Source organism: Mixophyes fleayi, chromosome 11 (assembly GCF_038048845.1).
Source record: "Mixophyes fleayi isolate aMixFle1 chromosome 11, aMixFle1.hap1, whole genome shotgun sequence".
NCBI lineage: Eukaryota > Metazoa > Chordata > Amphibia > Anura > Limnodynastidae > Mixophyes > Mixophyes fleayi.
This window is the reverse complement of record NC_134412.1, coordinates 58,233,554-58,249,290: the sequence shown is the minus strand read 5'-3', so window position 1 is coordinate 58,249,290 and position 15,737 is coordinate 58,233,554.

The following is a 15,737-nucleotide window of genomic DNA, read 5'->3' as shown; positions in this document are numbered from 1 at the left end:
TTCTCTCACAAATGAGACCAATTATCTACATACAAATTAGTCTAGGGTCACTTCTACATGCTGATCTTCTTTTACACACCCTTTACTCCATTGGTCTTAGTGGCATTATTCTTTGCTGGATAATTTCCTACCTTTACAACTGCCCCATAATTGTCTCTCTCTCTGGCCCTCCATCCCTTCCATTCTCCCAAGCTGTTGGGGTTCCATTAGGCTCTGTTCTTGGCCCTCTGATTTTCTGACTATACATGTCTTCTCTTGGTTAACTAATTTGTTCATCCTGCATCCAGTACCCCCTCTAGTACTTCTCTACTATCTGCTCTGACAAACTATCAGCCAGCTATTACCATATCTCCATATGAATGTCCCAAAACTACCTTAAGCTCAACATGTCCAAAACAGAGCTCATCGTTTAACCCCTACCAGTCTCGCCACCACCCTTTCAATCTCCTTCTCTATCAATAATTTTCTCAGTCTCCCAGGCCTTGTAGGCACACTTCTCACTGTTGTTTGATATATTTCTCACACCCAGTGTTTCTCCAAGTCCTGTTGGCTCCTCCATCAGAATATTGCTAATATACAAACTTTTCTTAAACAAGGTGCAACCGAAATTATTATCCATTCTCCCACCTAAACTACTACAACCTCCTTCTAGCTGGCATTCTATTCACCCACCTAACCCTGCTTCAATTCATCTTAAGTGCCATGGCAAGAATGAACGTCTCTCTCACTACTTTACATCTATTGCACCACTCAGCAAATCCCTACATTACGATAAATAATAATAAAATGGTATGTAACCAAATTAATCAGAATATTCTATATTATGTATTTAAAGAGCTATTCGTTTTTTGAATATTTATTGGTGAATTAATATACTTATTTTTGCTGAGGGTCCAAGAACTACATAAGACTATCATGTACATTGATGAAGAATCTGCACATTGTGTATATTCACTCTCTCCCTCCTCTCCGTTTTTTCACGTACATTCTCATCTCAGTTTCTGAGCTATTCCACAACATATATTTCTCAGTACTATAGTTCACATTTTATGAAGATAAATCTGTCCCTTTAGTTAAACTATCTGCCTCATAACAGTGGAACTGTGTAAATTTTCACCTGCACTTAAAACTGTACGCAGCAACTATGGAGGGAGGGGGTATTTAATTGCTCTCTGCGGCATTAACTGGCCATCAATTTCTTCTTCTTCATTTCTCTTTCTGGTTTTGAAGTTTCTCTCTACTCTCACTTCACACCTATTGCTATAAAAGAATTGGAGTGAGAATTGAAAACATTTCATTGCTGTAAAATAACGTCTCCATCACTATGGCATCATGTCACAGTCAGGCAGCTATGTTTTATAAGAATTGATATACACTACAAGTCAATAAATGGCAACCAGTACAATACCTGCCTTCAACACTTTGCAACAATAGTAGGTAAGGCTTATTGAAAATCTATCTGTATTGATCAGAAGGGGATCGCTGATCAATAACTAAGGGAGAATTCCCTGGCATAATATAGCACAAATGCACATGGTGGGTAGGTTAAGTGATTGTAATTAGAGGGATTATGATTTATGATCATAACAATATTGATATAGTAGGAAATCACAAAAAGAGAAATTACACACAGGCCAGTGTTAGGAGACAAGAGTGGCCAGTCATATAGCTAAGAGTTCATGGCAAAAGGTGAAAACCCAGATGGGTACTAAATCAGACAAGGATCAATACCAGAAGTCAATGAAACAAACATGACATAGACACAACAAAGGAAACCAGACAAACTTGATACAGGAATAATACAAGGATGGGGAAGGACCTGATATCTAAACCACTACTGGAGAATTGAGTTCTGAGCCGCAGTGCGCTCTTGGGCCTATAGAAGCTGACTTTACCCTTGGTACATCCCTCAGGTATTTTGATGCCTTTAGTACTTGGATAGCACAGGGAATTCAGAATTACATCAGGACAAAGTGAGGGACAGGACCACAAAACAAAAACAAGGGATGATAGCACCAATAACAGAAAAAGGAAGAGGAAAACAGGATGCACAAGAAACAGATAAATATATAAAAGAAAAGTCACAAGACCACCAGACAAAGTCACACCATTTTCAGCCCTACAGATACAAAGTAGAAATAGGTAGAGGTACATGCCGCAAAATATTCCAGCAACCTAAGAAGCCAGACACAGACTAAGTAATACACACAGCAACATGGATAGAGATATATCACAGTAGCCTAGATACTTGAGAGCAGGCAGTGAAAAACAGGTGTTCTGGGCTCAAACCCTAACAGATTTTCTTAATATCCTTGAGCAATCAGTTTAATGAAAGGTATAATAATAAAGAAAAGATAATTAATACAAAACATGTGAAGCAATGAAATTTACAAAAAAAAATAACAAGTGCTATACATAAAAAAATGCATTTTTTTTAATAAAGGTAAACGTGCAAATGTTTACAAACTGAAACAGTTGTGTAGAGAAAAATGGCTTCTTATTCATTAGAGTTCACACAGGGTTTGGGAACTTGTAGGAATCAAATGTAACCAAACATAACATGAGTGTTAACAGATGATGCTAGTTTCTAGTTAGATAGATATTATGGTTATTTATAACTCCAAGGACACCAGTAATGACAAAAATGATCAGAGTGATTCCGAACAACGTGTCACATGGAAGCCTAAAGCTGCTTCCAAGAACAATTGCATTAATATGTGCTTTAATCTAGAGTTCTGCAGTGTGGTGTGTTTCTTATTCATTTGTATCCTAAAGCGTGCAGAGGTTTTGCACATGCACATATCTCCCAAAATACCAATATAATAAATAGAGGAAAATCTTCCAATCTGTCCAGGCCATGCGCTTGAACCATGCAAGCAGGCATACAATTCAGCGACCAGGCGTTTTCTCATTCTGGGTACTAGAGCTAGCAATACGGCCTTCTCACGTTAATTATTGTGGTTACTCTATTTTGTAAAGAGTTCCACCTTATGAACCACTCTTGTAATTGTGAGTGTACTAGTGAGTATGCTAGGAGATCATTCACGTAATTCTCTATGATCATGAGAAAAACAGCCAACAAACATGGCTAAAAGAATTCATCTTACCACCTCACTAACACTATGGTTAAGCAAATATCTAGCTGGCCGGAAACCTGTCCGCTCTTGGTCGGGCGTAAATGTGTATATATATATATATATATATATATATATATATATATATATATATATATGTTATCATCATCATCATCTATTTATTTATTTATATAGCACCACTAATTCCGCAGCACTGTACAGAGAACTCATTCACATTAGTTCCATCCCCATTGGAGCTTACAATCTATATCCCCTAACTTACACACACACAGACCGAGAGAGACTAATGTATATATATATATATATATATATATATATATATATATATATATATATGTATAGATAGATAGATAGATAGATATAGATATAGATAGATATACACAAAAACAGTGATGCAGTAATTAAAGCATTCTGTATAAAAAAAACAACAATGTGGGTGTGTAGGAATAACATTTAGGGCCTGATTCATGAAGGAAAGTAAGACAAAAAGGAGTAGATTTTCTCCTGGACAAACTATGTTACAATGCAAGGGGTACAAGTTAGTTTATTATTTTGCACATGAGGAAAATACTGACTGTTTTTTCATGTATCACACAAATACTTGTTCGCTTTATTTTTATACTGAAATTTAAAGTTGAGCTTGTATGTGCTAGAAGTATTAAATAATTAATAATTTGATTAGTAACAGTTACTCATATATGTAAAGAAATAACATATTTAAAATGTTTTGCGAAACATAGCAACTTCCTGATTTAGACAGTTTACTGTCCTAAATTAACCAGAGGATCATGGACAGCAGGACACATTGTGATCTCACCTCTTAGCTTAACAAATAAACCCATTTTCTTCTAGAATAAATCCCAATTTCTCATAGATATTTTAGAGCCCTGTGCATAAGAGAATTCTGAGATCTAGCACCCTCCAAACTCACTGTTCTCTCCAGTTCCACCCCCTGTTCTCTTCATCCACCTATTTCCACTCATTTCCACCCATGTTCTCTCCTGCTACGCCCCTATTTTTCTCCAGTCCCCTCCCCCAAACTGTTCTCTCCACTCAATTCGCCCCTCCACTGTTTTCTATAGCCCTCTCTCCTCCTTGTTCTCTCCAGCCTCTTCTCCATCCCCATTCTCTCCAGCTACTTTTCCCTCCATTCTCTATAACCAACTTTCCCCCTCTGTTCTCTCCAGGTACTCCCCCCTGTTATCTACAGCCCTTCTCCTCCCCTGTTCTCTGCAGACACTTCTTCCCCCTGTTCTCTCCAGCCACTCCCCCCTGTTATCTACAGCCCTTCTCCTCCCCTGTTCTCTGCAGACACTTCTTCCCCCTGTTCTCTCCAGCCCTTCTCCCATCCTGTTCTCTGCAGCCTCACCCTCTTCAATGCAGCCACCTCTTCCTCCCCTCTGTTCTCTCTAACCCTTCTCTCGATCTGTTCTCTGCAGTCCCTCCTCCCCCCATTCTCTCTAGTCTTTCTCCCATCCTGTTCTCTGCAGCCACTTCTCCTCCCTGTTCTCTTGAAATGTATTTTATAGGGAAAAAAAATTTAAAATATATTTTAAAAGAGGTTTTGTCAATAATGACTATGGTCCTGATTCATTAAGGAAAGTACTCATTTTTTAATTAAGTTTTCTCCTGGACAAAACCATGTTACAATGCAAGGGGTGCAAAATAGTATTTAACAGTATTTAACATAGTTTAATACTGGCCTTTTTTCCTAGATCAACTTTAAATTTCAGTGTACAAATAAGCTATCAAGCTTAAAGCGAGTGAAGGAGACAGGCTCCGAAACGGGTAATTCAGGAGAGGAAAGCCTGCAGCTATACGATGGATGCCAGCATTGGGTGGAAAGATTCCACCTGTTATAGGATTCATACATCCTGAACATTTTTTGGTATTACATTTGCCGCAACAAGTTTTAAAAACCCTCGGTGGGGTGAGCCGATTATAACATATTTTTCCTCCATTTTTGTTCCTCTTTTTGAAAAAACAGTCAGTATTTAACTTCCGTGCAAAATAAAAAACTAATTTGCACCCCTTGCATTGCAAAATGGTTTTGTCCAGAAAACTTAAGTAACAAATCTTACTCAATTTCTTGTTTAACTTTATCCTTTATAAATCAGGTCCTATAATATTAGCAGTTAAGAGTAATAGAATATTTTTTTTCCTGTGTGTTCTTTTGGGACTTTATATTCTACATATGTATTGGACGTACCCTGCAGTGTATTGTCTATTACAGTAGAGCTCACCTAGACCCATATACAACATTAGATGTATATTTAGATCCACTCCTTGTTAAATATGGATGTGAGTATGCCCGATTTACATGTATTTTTAAAATGCACAATATGTTCCTTTTGCATTCCTTAATGAATAAGGCCCTGTATTTCCTAGTGTATTATGATGTATCAAGTGCAAAGATTTTACTTTGAAAAAAAATAATATTAGCTAATAAAGTTTTTTTAACTGTTTCCTCTTACTACTTTTACACCATGGGCTAGATTTACTAAGCTGCGGGTTTGAAAAAGTGGGGATGTTGCTTATGGCAACCAATCAGATTCTAGCTTTCATTTGTTTAGTACCTTCTACAAAATGACAGCTAGAATCTGATTGGTTGCTATAGGCAACATCCCCACTTTTTCAAACCTGCAGCTTAGTAAATCTAGCCCCATGTCTAAGGAGGTATAACCTAGTACAAACATAGATTGGAGACAGTGAGAGAAATTACACATATTTTTTTTAGAATACGTTAAATTCACAAGTGACAATCAAAACCTGATAATCTATTTCATAACAGAGTGCTATAAGTAATTTCCCATTATACCTTGCTGTTTACTGAGTCTTATATGGAGAAATATATTATTGTTATATAGATAAAATTATTATAAATAATAATAGTACTATTATAATTATTTAATAATAATAATAGTAAACATTCTTTTGTTTTGCAGTTGCAGACTTAGGGCTAAGAAATATGTTTGGTTGCAGGTTTTAACCTCCACACATCGTTGGCGGTTTAGTGCTCCAAACCACCGCATTTACTATAGAGCGGTTTGAGGCTGCGATCTAACATGCCTGGTGATGCATGGCAGATTGCAAACATCTAAACCGCTGACAGTTTGGCTTAAACCACCATCAAAAAGACAGGCTTTCTAATACCTGCTTCTGATTGGTTTGACAGCTCAAACATATTGTTTGAGCTATCTTGCCATTCAGAGCATAGAAGGAAGCAACACTGACATATGCATTTTGGGGGCAAACATTATTTAATGATTAAGGAGCAAAATTAATTTATAGTTAACTTATGGGGGAAATTTAAATTTTCATTATATTATTAGGACAGAATTATTGTATTATTATATTATGGGGCAGTATATAATGCCACATTGTACATCATAAATAATTAAATCCACCATTAACAATCAAATAGTATGGCCCAGTTAATAACTATTTTCCCTCTAATAATAATATAATAATATTGTCTCTATAATATAATGGGGGGAAAATTAATTTTGCCCTTAATCAATAGAAAATAATTGCCCCAAAATGTATATGTCAATGATGCTTCTTATTATGTTCTGATTGGCAAGATGGCTAAAACAACATGTAGTTTGAGCAGTCTTGCCTATCTTAACCACCTCTTTTGTTTTGGCCATTTGGATGGCGGTTTTGTATACCCCAGCTAGTAAATCCGACGGTTTGTAAGTTCATCATTGTTAAAATTAGGATGGTGATTTGTAAAGTGGTGGATTTCAAAAATGTACATTCTGGCTATTTTAATGATGGTTTGGCCTTTAGTAAGTCGACGGTTTTGAAAACGCAGGAATAATGGCCAAAAAGTGGTGGTTTCATCAAATCACCCTTTGTAAATCACGCCCTCGGTAAAGATTAATAATAGAGTCACTTTGGAGGTTAATTATATGGATCAAACTGCATTATAAGACAGCATAACAAAGTGTAAAGCTGGGTACAAACTTATGCAATTATCTTGCAGATCACACGACAAACAACTGTTTGGTCAGATATTGCAAGAATGTGTACGCTCCCAAGATCATGAAATAATGTTGTGCAAATTTGGAAGTGTGTATGTACTCACGACCCTCTGTCCCACAATTCTGCTGATTTACATATTTAAATCTATGTTGTATCCTACGTGCTCTGTTGTGCAAGTACATGTAAATACAGCAATGGTTTCATAGCGAATCAATACTAACCGTTATTAACATGTTGTCTATTATGTATCATCACCATCATCATTAGCATTTATTTATATAGCACCAGCAAATTCCGTAGCACTTTACAATTTGGAACATTTATTAATAAAACAATATTGGGTAATACAGACAGACAGAGAGGTAAGAGGGCCCAGCTCGCTAGCTTACAATCTATTGGACAATGGGAGCTTGATACACAAGGGCAGAATGCAAAGGTAAAAAATATTGAGTGGGCTGTGTTATTAGTCACACAGCAATGTTGGTCAGAGGGTTGTTGTCGTGTGTTAGCTGTGTAGAGGGTGGTAAAGTGTAACCTAGGGAGATTAAAATGGCGGTTGACGAATATTATGAGCTTGTCTGAAGAGGTCGGTTTTCAGAGAACACTTGGATGTCTGAAGACTAGATGAAAGTGGGTGCAACCCGAAAAAAGTTCTGTAGAAGTCCTGGAATGGGAGGATGTGATGAGAGTGTATTCACAATAAAATCCAATTTACTATGTGTAAATATATATTAAGCTTCTGAGTGGAAATCTAGTATATATATATATTTCTATTTAGCAAAAGGTGGTATTTAACTGACAACTTGCAGAGAAATGTTGCAAACCATGTTACACTGCTGCACCTAGTTTAAAGATAAACAGGAGGAGGACATATATGTGACAAAATACATATAGTGTCTGATTAACATACATGCTTTAGAAATGGTTTTACCCATGCAGCAAGCCAACAGGGTGTGCCTGCAGTTAGAGTGATCAAACAGAGGCAGGTGATGAGAACTCCTTTTTAAAGGGAAGGTGATACTCTCAGCTGCCTATTAAGCTAAGGCTGTGAGAGGAGTGTCAAGTATAAATACCTGTTTGCTGCCCTGTTCATCGTGACCATTACTAGAAAACCTGCCTGGTGTCTATAGAGATGGTTATTTGGTGTGTAGGGTCACAAGAAACTATATGGAATACTTATGTTGTCAAGTACCATCCTGTCATTAAAACAAAGTAAAAAGGCAGGAAAGAGGCAAGAAGTTGTTCACACGTGTTTCAAAAGAAGTGTACTCATGCCAATATATTTATATATATATATATATATATATATATATATATATATATATATATATATATATATATATATATATATATATTTTGTGTATGCACACTAATGATTTCCACTCTGTTATGGCGCCAGTATTAAACATTAAACGTCTGGACAAGTTCATAGGTTCAGTACACCTGTTTAGAACCTGATTCTGATTATTTACTGGTGTGCTATGTGTAAATTTTATTAATGTTGTGTTGTCCTACCTGTATGTATAATTAATTTGCCTGTGCTATGCTTATTACCCCTGCATCTTTACCACAGGACATGTCAACTATGTAGGCCTTTATTTCAGGCCTATCAAGGAATGCCAACAAATAAACAAGAACATTTTTTAAAATTGTCTTTTAATTTTTTTACAAAATATAGGCACATACAGGCAGTATGTGCCTGTATGACATACCAGCACTTCTTGACTCCACTGAGCATAACATACAGAGCAGCAGATTTATTATTGGGGGGTCCAGGGACCTACGTTGCAGCAGACGAGTTCTCCCATTGACCGGCGGTATTTTATGATCAAAGACAGAGAGACAGAGAGCAGCAGACCATGGATCAAAGTATTCTAAAAGTGAAGCAGTCCCTAGACTGGCACAGCGATAGGGAACAGGGTGACAGGATCGGCTCACATATGGTCAGTCAGACAGTGGGTAGAGACACCCTGTAGAGTGGGACAAAAAGTGGGGCAAAGTCCGGCTGCCCACATGAAGGTATTGCGCATACACGGACCAGAAGTTTGGGTTCGTGCCTTGTATGTGAAGAGAGAGGATGCGTACAGTAGTAGCTCCATACTATTAAATATCTGTCAGTGACCAAAGAGAGAGAGACCTGTACTTAACAGTGCCCACAACATATTCTGCATGGATGTGCAGCATACCAAAGGCTTTAACATCTGCATATATGTATATACAGCATACTGTGTCAATATATACCACCCTGCATGAGAGACTGTTGTACCATCCTCTGCTGAACAACAATTAACCCTGTGAGTACCTACATTGCAATTACTGTCACAACTGATTAGTAAAGCAACACCTTGGTTAAGTTTAAACGTGTGTGGCTTAACATCCATATCACTCACTGTTGGCACCTTTTACAGACACCATAAAGGACAATTGGACACATTTGAAACTTATTGCAATCTCTGCAAAAACTTTCTAAGGCAGCGCAAGGTTTTTTTTTCTAATAGAAGAGATGAAAAGTCAGGCTCAGAGTGACTGACTCAACTTAAGCATATGGCACCAGTGGCGGATCCAGGGGGGGGGCGATCGGGGCACTTGCCCCCCCTAGCAGCAAAAAGCTAGGTCCCAGCCGCCGAGCAAAACGGGAGGGGCGGGGCTGAGCGTGAGCGGGGGGCGGGGCTAAATGTGGGCCAGCCAATCAGAGTGGGCCCAGCCGGCGCTCAAAACACGAGGGGGCGGGGCCAATCGCGGGCCAAAGGCGGGGTTTAACACGGGCCAGCCAATCAGAGTAAAGGAGGGGCGTGATTATGCAAAATCGCCCCCCCCTAAACATAAAGTCTAGGTCCACCCCTGTATGGCACAGACATTTAACATTCAAAGAGACAGACCATATGATTTGAAATTGCATATTATTGGGGGCTCAACACAAGGAGTTGCAAGGAAAACTATTACTGGATGAAGATCTCAAAATAGAGAAGGCATTAAAAATTGCCAAAAGCTTTGAAGTGTGAAACGCCAATAGGAAAGTGCAGGGGGGTGCAGAACAAGAAGTAAATGCTGTTGTTGGATGCACACAGACAAACAATCAAACAGAGAAAGTGGAAAGGGAAACAAATATAAATGGACAAGAGTCAAAGCACGCAATGCATATAATGACAAAGCAGGAAAAGATAAATCATTTAGAGAATCTCATGTACCAAAATGAGGGTAAATAGCAAATACCATTAAATGTGAACTTTGACATTTGTACACAAGTGAATGACATACCAGAGCACACTTATAAACATATTCTACAAAAAAAAATCTTCTTGATAAAAGAAAACAATCAAAACTATTGGGATGTGGTGGCTAAACACTCAAAGCAATAGGCAGTTGTATATTTAAATTAGAGATGTTCACTGACCCCCGTGTTTTGGTTATGGTTTTGACAAAACCACTCTCGCGTGTTTTAGTTTTGGATCCCGATTTGTTCCCCCGAAAATCCCTATTTTATGTTACTAAAATCACATAATATGGCACTTTTTTATCCCTACATTACTATTAACCGCAATAACATTAATTTCCAATCATTTCCAGTCAATTTTTGTCAATTGAGAAGAACACTGCTACACCTCCTGTTTCTGTATGAGTAATGGCACTGGAGACTGGAAAGTGACAAGAACACTGCTACCCCTGTTTCTGTGTGAGCAATGGCACTGGAGAGTGACAAGAACACTGCTACCCCTGTTTCTGTGTGAGCAATGGCACTGGAGAGTGACAAGAACACTGCTACCCCTGTTTCTGTGTGAGCAATGGCACTGGAGAGTGACAAGAACACTGCTACCCCTGTTTCTGTGTGAGCAATGGCACTGGAGAGTGACAAGAACACTGCTACCCCTGTTTCTGTGTGAGCAACGGAGCTGGATCTCCTGCGGAGGGAGGTACTTATGAAATCCAAAACCCGCGAGATCCGAAAACGTAACAATGACATTTTGCCTCGATTCAGATCCGAGGACGTGCGGAGATACCAAGTCGACTCGCGAGCCTACTTGAATCCCCTAAGTTCGGGTGGGCTCGGTTTTCAGAAAACCAAACCTAAGCATCTCTAATTTAAAAGCACATACAAACAATAGACAAAGAAACTTAAGATCTATGTCATCGAAATAAAATCCCCAGGAGTTATAGATTTTCGAGCTTTCAAGAAATTCAGCTTTGTAAATTTAATAATGAACACTGAGGGGGCTGACCCTGCAAGGAGAGAATCACTTGGCTGGGGCAGCTATCAGAGACACATCACATCCAGCCAAGCAGTTTAGTCTTGAGAGGGCAGATTGTGACCTGATGTCACTGGGATGTAGAAGGTAGAATCATGAGAGACGAAGCCAATGTCAATGGGTCAATGGGTTGGAGAGTATAGAATTATGAGGGATGAATCTGAGTTAATAAACAGGCAAGCAAAACAAGACTCTTGAAGCAGCAGCAGAGAAATTCAATTCCAATTGTAGACATGTAAAGATTGGCAGGATATAAAGGTTGAATTTAGGTAATGAAGCAAAGTCCTAATTGGCTTGACATTTAGCAAAGTGCTAATTGCTGTAAGTAAAAAGAATGTGCAGTTGTCAATTTTAAGACTGCACTGTCACCTGTCATCTATAACTGGTCGTCTATGGCTGGTATTGGTCCTTATCCACACATGACAATGGAGAAAATTCAGAAGCATTATGCAGATGCTTTCAAAGGTTTTAGGATGTTTGCCAGGAATATGCTCCATCACTTTGCACCTACCAGTTATCCAGTTAGTCCCTAGTGTTCTTTAAAAAAATAATCCAAAGCAATTATTTGCACTTAATCAAATCTGGGAGTAATAATAAAGGTCACAGTGGATCAGGTCAGTGATAGCATTGTAAACTAAAACAAATAATATGCTGATAATATTTATAGGGCCAAGATATCTAAATCAGGTTAGAGTAAGAGAAAACGATACTCTACCAATATTAAATGACACCTTATAGAATCTGGTAGGATCTTCAATTTTCTTTATGCCCATTTCTGGATACTGGCAACTAGTGATGGATGACGGTAATGAGCTTTTTTCAAAAACCATTTAAGAAGTATAGATTTACGCATGTTACATCCACACAGGGCAATAAGGCTAAAGAAAATGATATAGACAATGCATGTGGGATGACAGATAAAGATAAAGAAAGTTCATTACATAATCAGGAACTATTAGAACCTGCAGAATTTGTTGTCAGAGGCAAATGGATGCAAATAGGTGCATACTGTGATTTCTGGTGTCTACACACTGAAATATTGATTAAAAATATCATGGTCATCTGGGAACAGTAATGACCAAGGCAAATGGCAACCATGCAGTATTCTGGACACATGTATATGAGGACATTGAGACATGTATAGCAAATTGGTAAATATCAAATAAAAGCTGTGCTTCCTCTAGATATCAAAAAGATACAGTTGATAATAGGTATCAGCTGAATAGAGTAGTGTGCAAGGCACTCCTGTCTTTGAAAGTTATCACTTGTAAAATCATTTTTATTAGTAATTATTTTAAAATTAAGCTAAATACCCAAATGTCATGAAAGTTGGCGAATATAAAAGATAGAAGTGAAAAGATTGAAATAAAGTGTGAAGAAATTTAAAAATGACCTATAGGGAGAAACGGTTATCCTTATTTAGTATTGAATTCGTATTAAAATTTAATACGTGAGAATTATTGTATTCTCTAATCACATTCTTTATTTATGTAGGGGCCCCATGAGTAAGCCTATCGGCGAAACGTACGTCGGGTAACGTGACGCATGATGTCACAGACCCGGAAATAGGAAGCCGGTTAGCGGGACCTCTCCGCGATTGTGCTTTACAAACAAGGTTCATATTCTCTAATTAATATAGCGTTCAGCCTTGGTACTAAGCGGGAATCATTTGGAGACATTAGAGATTGGGGTAATTGTGCAATTTTGATAATCAGAGTGGGCAGTTTAGATTATCCCACATATGTGGAGATCTTACAGCCGGGCTACTTTATAGAGAAATTGCCTCCATATGTGGATACTTTCATATTAACAATATCCACAGGCACCTCTTGTTTGAACACAGTGCCCATATGAGATAATAATTATTAGAAGTATCCACCATCATTACTACTACTACTTATGTGTGGGGACTCCACAGCTGGGCTATCCTATAGAGAGACTGCCTTTGTCTGTGGATGTCTTTTACACTAATTACATCTATAGGCATCTCTTGTTTGCATACAGTGCCCATGTGAAATAATAACCACTCAAAGTATCTACCATCATTAACTCCTTATAAGTCTGATACAATTTTTTTTTTCTCCTGGTTAAAGGATGTAGAAAAAGCACAGGAGTATACCATACAGATACACATGATTACATCTGTTATACACATGAGGTTAATAATAAACGGCTATGTTATTATATGTGAAAAATTGCTTAGATTCATCAGTCTATCTCTCTTGGGGGATCCAATGCCCTAATGAAATAATAATATGAATCTCTGTTACTACCAATCCATATAAACTCCTCCTGCAGAATAAGGGATATCTATAGACCATGCGAGAGTGTCTCATATCATACGTGTATATATAACAGCACTCAGCTTACATGGGGCTAATAATAACCCTCTGATAGCTATAGGGGTAGCTATATTTGTTATGAACCACTATTGTGATGAGACACAAGACATGAATCATCAGGGGTCCCTACATAAATTAAGAATGTGATTAGAGAATACAATAATTCTCACGTATTAAATTTTAATACGAATTCAATACTAAATAAGGATAACCGTTTCTCCCTATGGGTCATTTTTAAATTTCTTCACACTTTTTTTCAATCTTTTACCTTCTATATTTTATATTCGCCAACTTTCATGACATTTGGGTATTTAGCTTAATTTTAAAATAATTACTAATAAAAATGATTTTACAAGTGATAACTTTCAAAGACAGGAGTGCCTTGCACACTACTCTATTCAGCTGATACCTATTATCAACTGTATCTTTTTGATGTCTAGATTCGTCTAGTTACGAGAGCACCCCCTTTATATTATTTGTTGTATTTAAACACATCTAATTGAGGTTTGTCTTTATCTTTGAGCGGATTGGTTTACCTCCCCCCCTTTCTTCCTCTAGATACCCATAATGAATATGGAGACATTTAGGATCTGACCTGTTGATATTGAAACATTCTTAATTGTAATGGATTACTGCAGAATATATTTTAAAATGACCAAACTACAAAACAGCTACTAGTTGGGAGCAATGATGCTCAAAACATTCAAACCAGTTATACATTTAATAGAACGAGCCAAGTTTAACGAATTGTTCCACTGGTTCATACAATATAAAAAAATATAAAACATTTTTTTTGTTCGACAACATGGTATTTATTTTATAACTACTAATGTATCTTAAATTTAAAATTTTAAGTTTTAAATTCACATTTATAGTATTAGGATTAAATTTGCCTTGCATCTTTTGATCACTCAGATCTGCCATGCTCTTCAACTACACAGGTGTGTCTTCCTCTGTAAGAACTGTTCCTTACATTTCTGCTTTTAATTCATGCCAAGTTCAGGTGTGCCTTTCCCTGTGAGTTTATTGAAACAAAGCACTATTTAAAACCTGACTAGACATTCACTCATTGCCAGTGATAGCCTATGAAAGCTTGTGACACTCTTGCTTTGGGTTCCAGTATTCTGACCTGTTTGCTCCTGTTCCTGCACCTGTTCCTGTATGCTGACCTGTTTGCTCCTGTCCCTGTACTGGTCCCTGTATCCTGACCTGTTGCTCGCTATCCCTTCATCGATTCTAGTTTCTAAAGTTTATTGTATCCTTATTTTTGGGCTGCACCTTTCCGGTTTTGCTCATATTGGACACCTGAAACCTGGTTGCTTTATTTACTTTGTTTCTTCCTGGCATTGTCTCTTTGGTTTCTTGTCTTTAGCTCAGCATTATCTCAGAATCTCCAGACACGGATTGCGGTAATTATTCTTTTCACTCTAGTAGTGCTTCACAGTTATTACTGGACTCTGAACATGTGCACAACCTTACTACAAGAGACATTACTTTCTATCTAGCACTGTTACATTGCACTAGAAATATCTCCGGTGTTCTACTTTATGTTCTGCAATGCCTCAGTCATATTACTGCATGATTCTGTGTTACCTTTGCCTAGTCATATCATAACCAGAGATTGTGTTTATTTGCTGACTGTTTTTGAACTCTTGAATAAACTTCATATTGTTTGTAACTACAACCTACCTCATTAATTTAATCTATTGATTTACCAAACACAAAGCTCACAGTTAAAATAAACTAACATAAATTATAAAATATGTGGGTTCAAACATGTTTGATTCAGTTCAAACATGTTTGATTCAGCTCAAACATGTTTGAGCTTAAAACCCTGTATTTTATAGCATGTTTAATATTCTTTATAAATTTCAAACAGTAAATATTATATTATTATTATTATTATAATTAGTATTATAATATATATATATATAATTAATAATATATATAATTAATAATATATATAAATAATAATATATATTATTAAATATAGTAAATATTACGGTGTAAGGTTTTGAAGTATGAGTGGGAAAATGTTAAGAACACTATAAGATGCAGCCATTTATGCT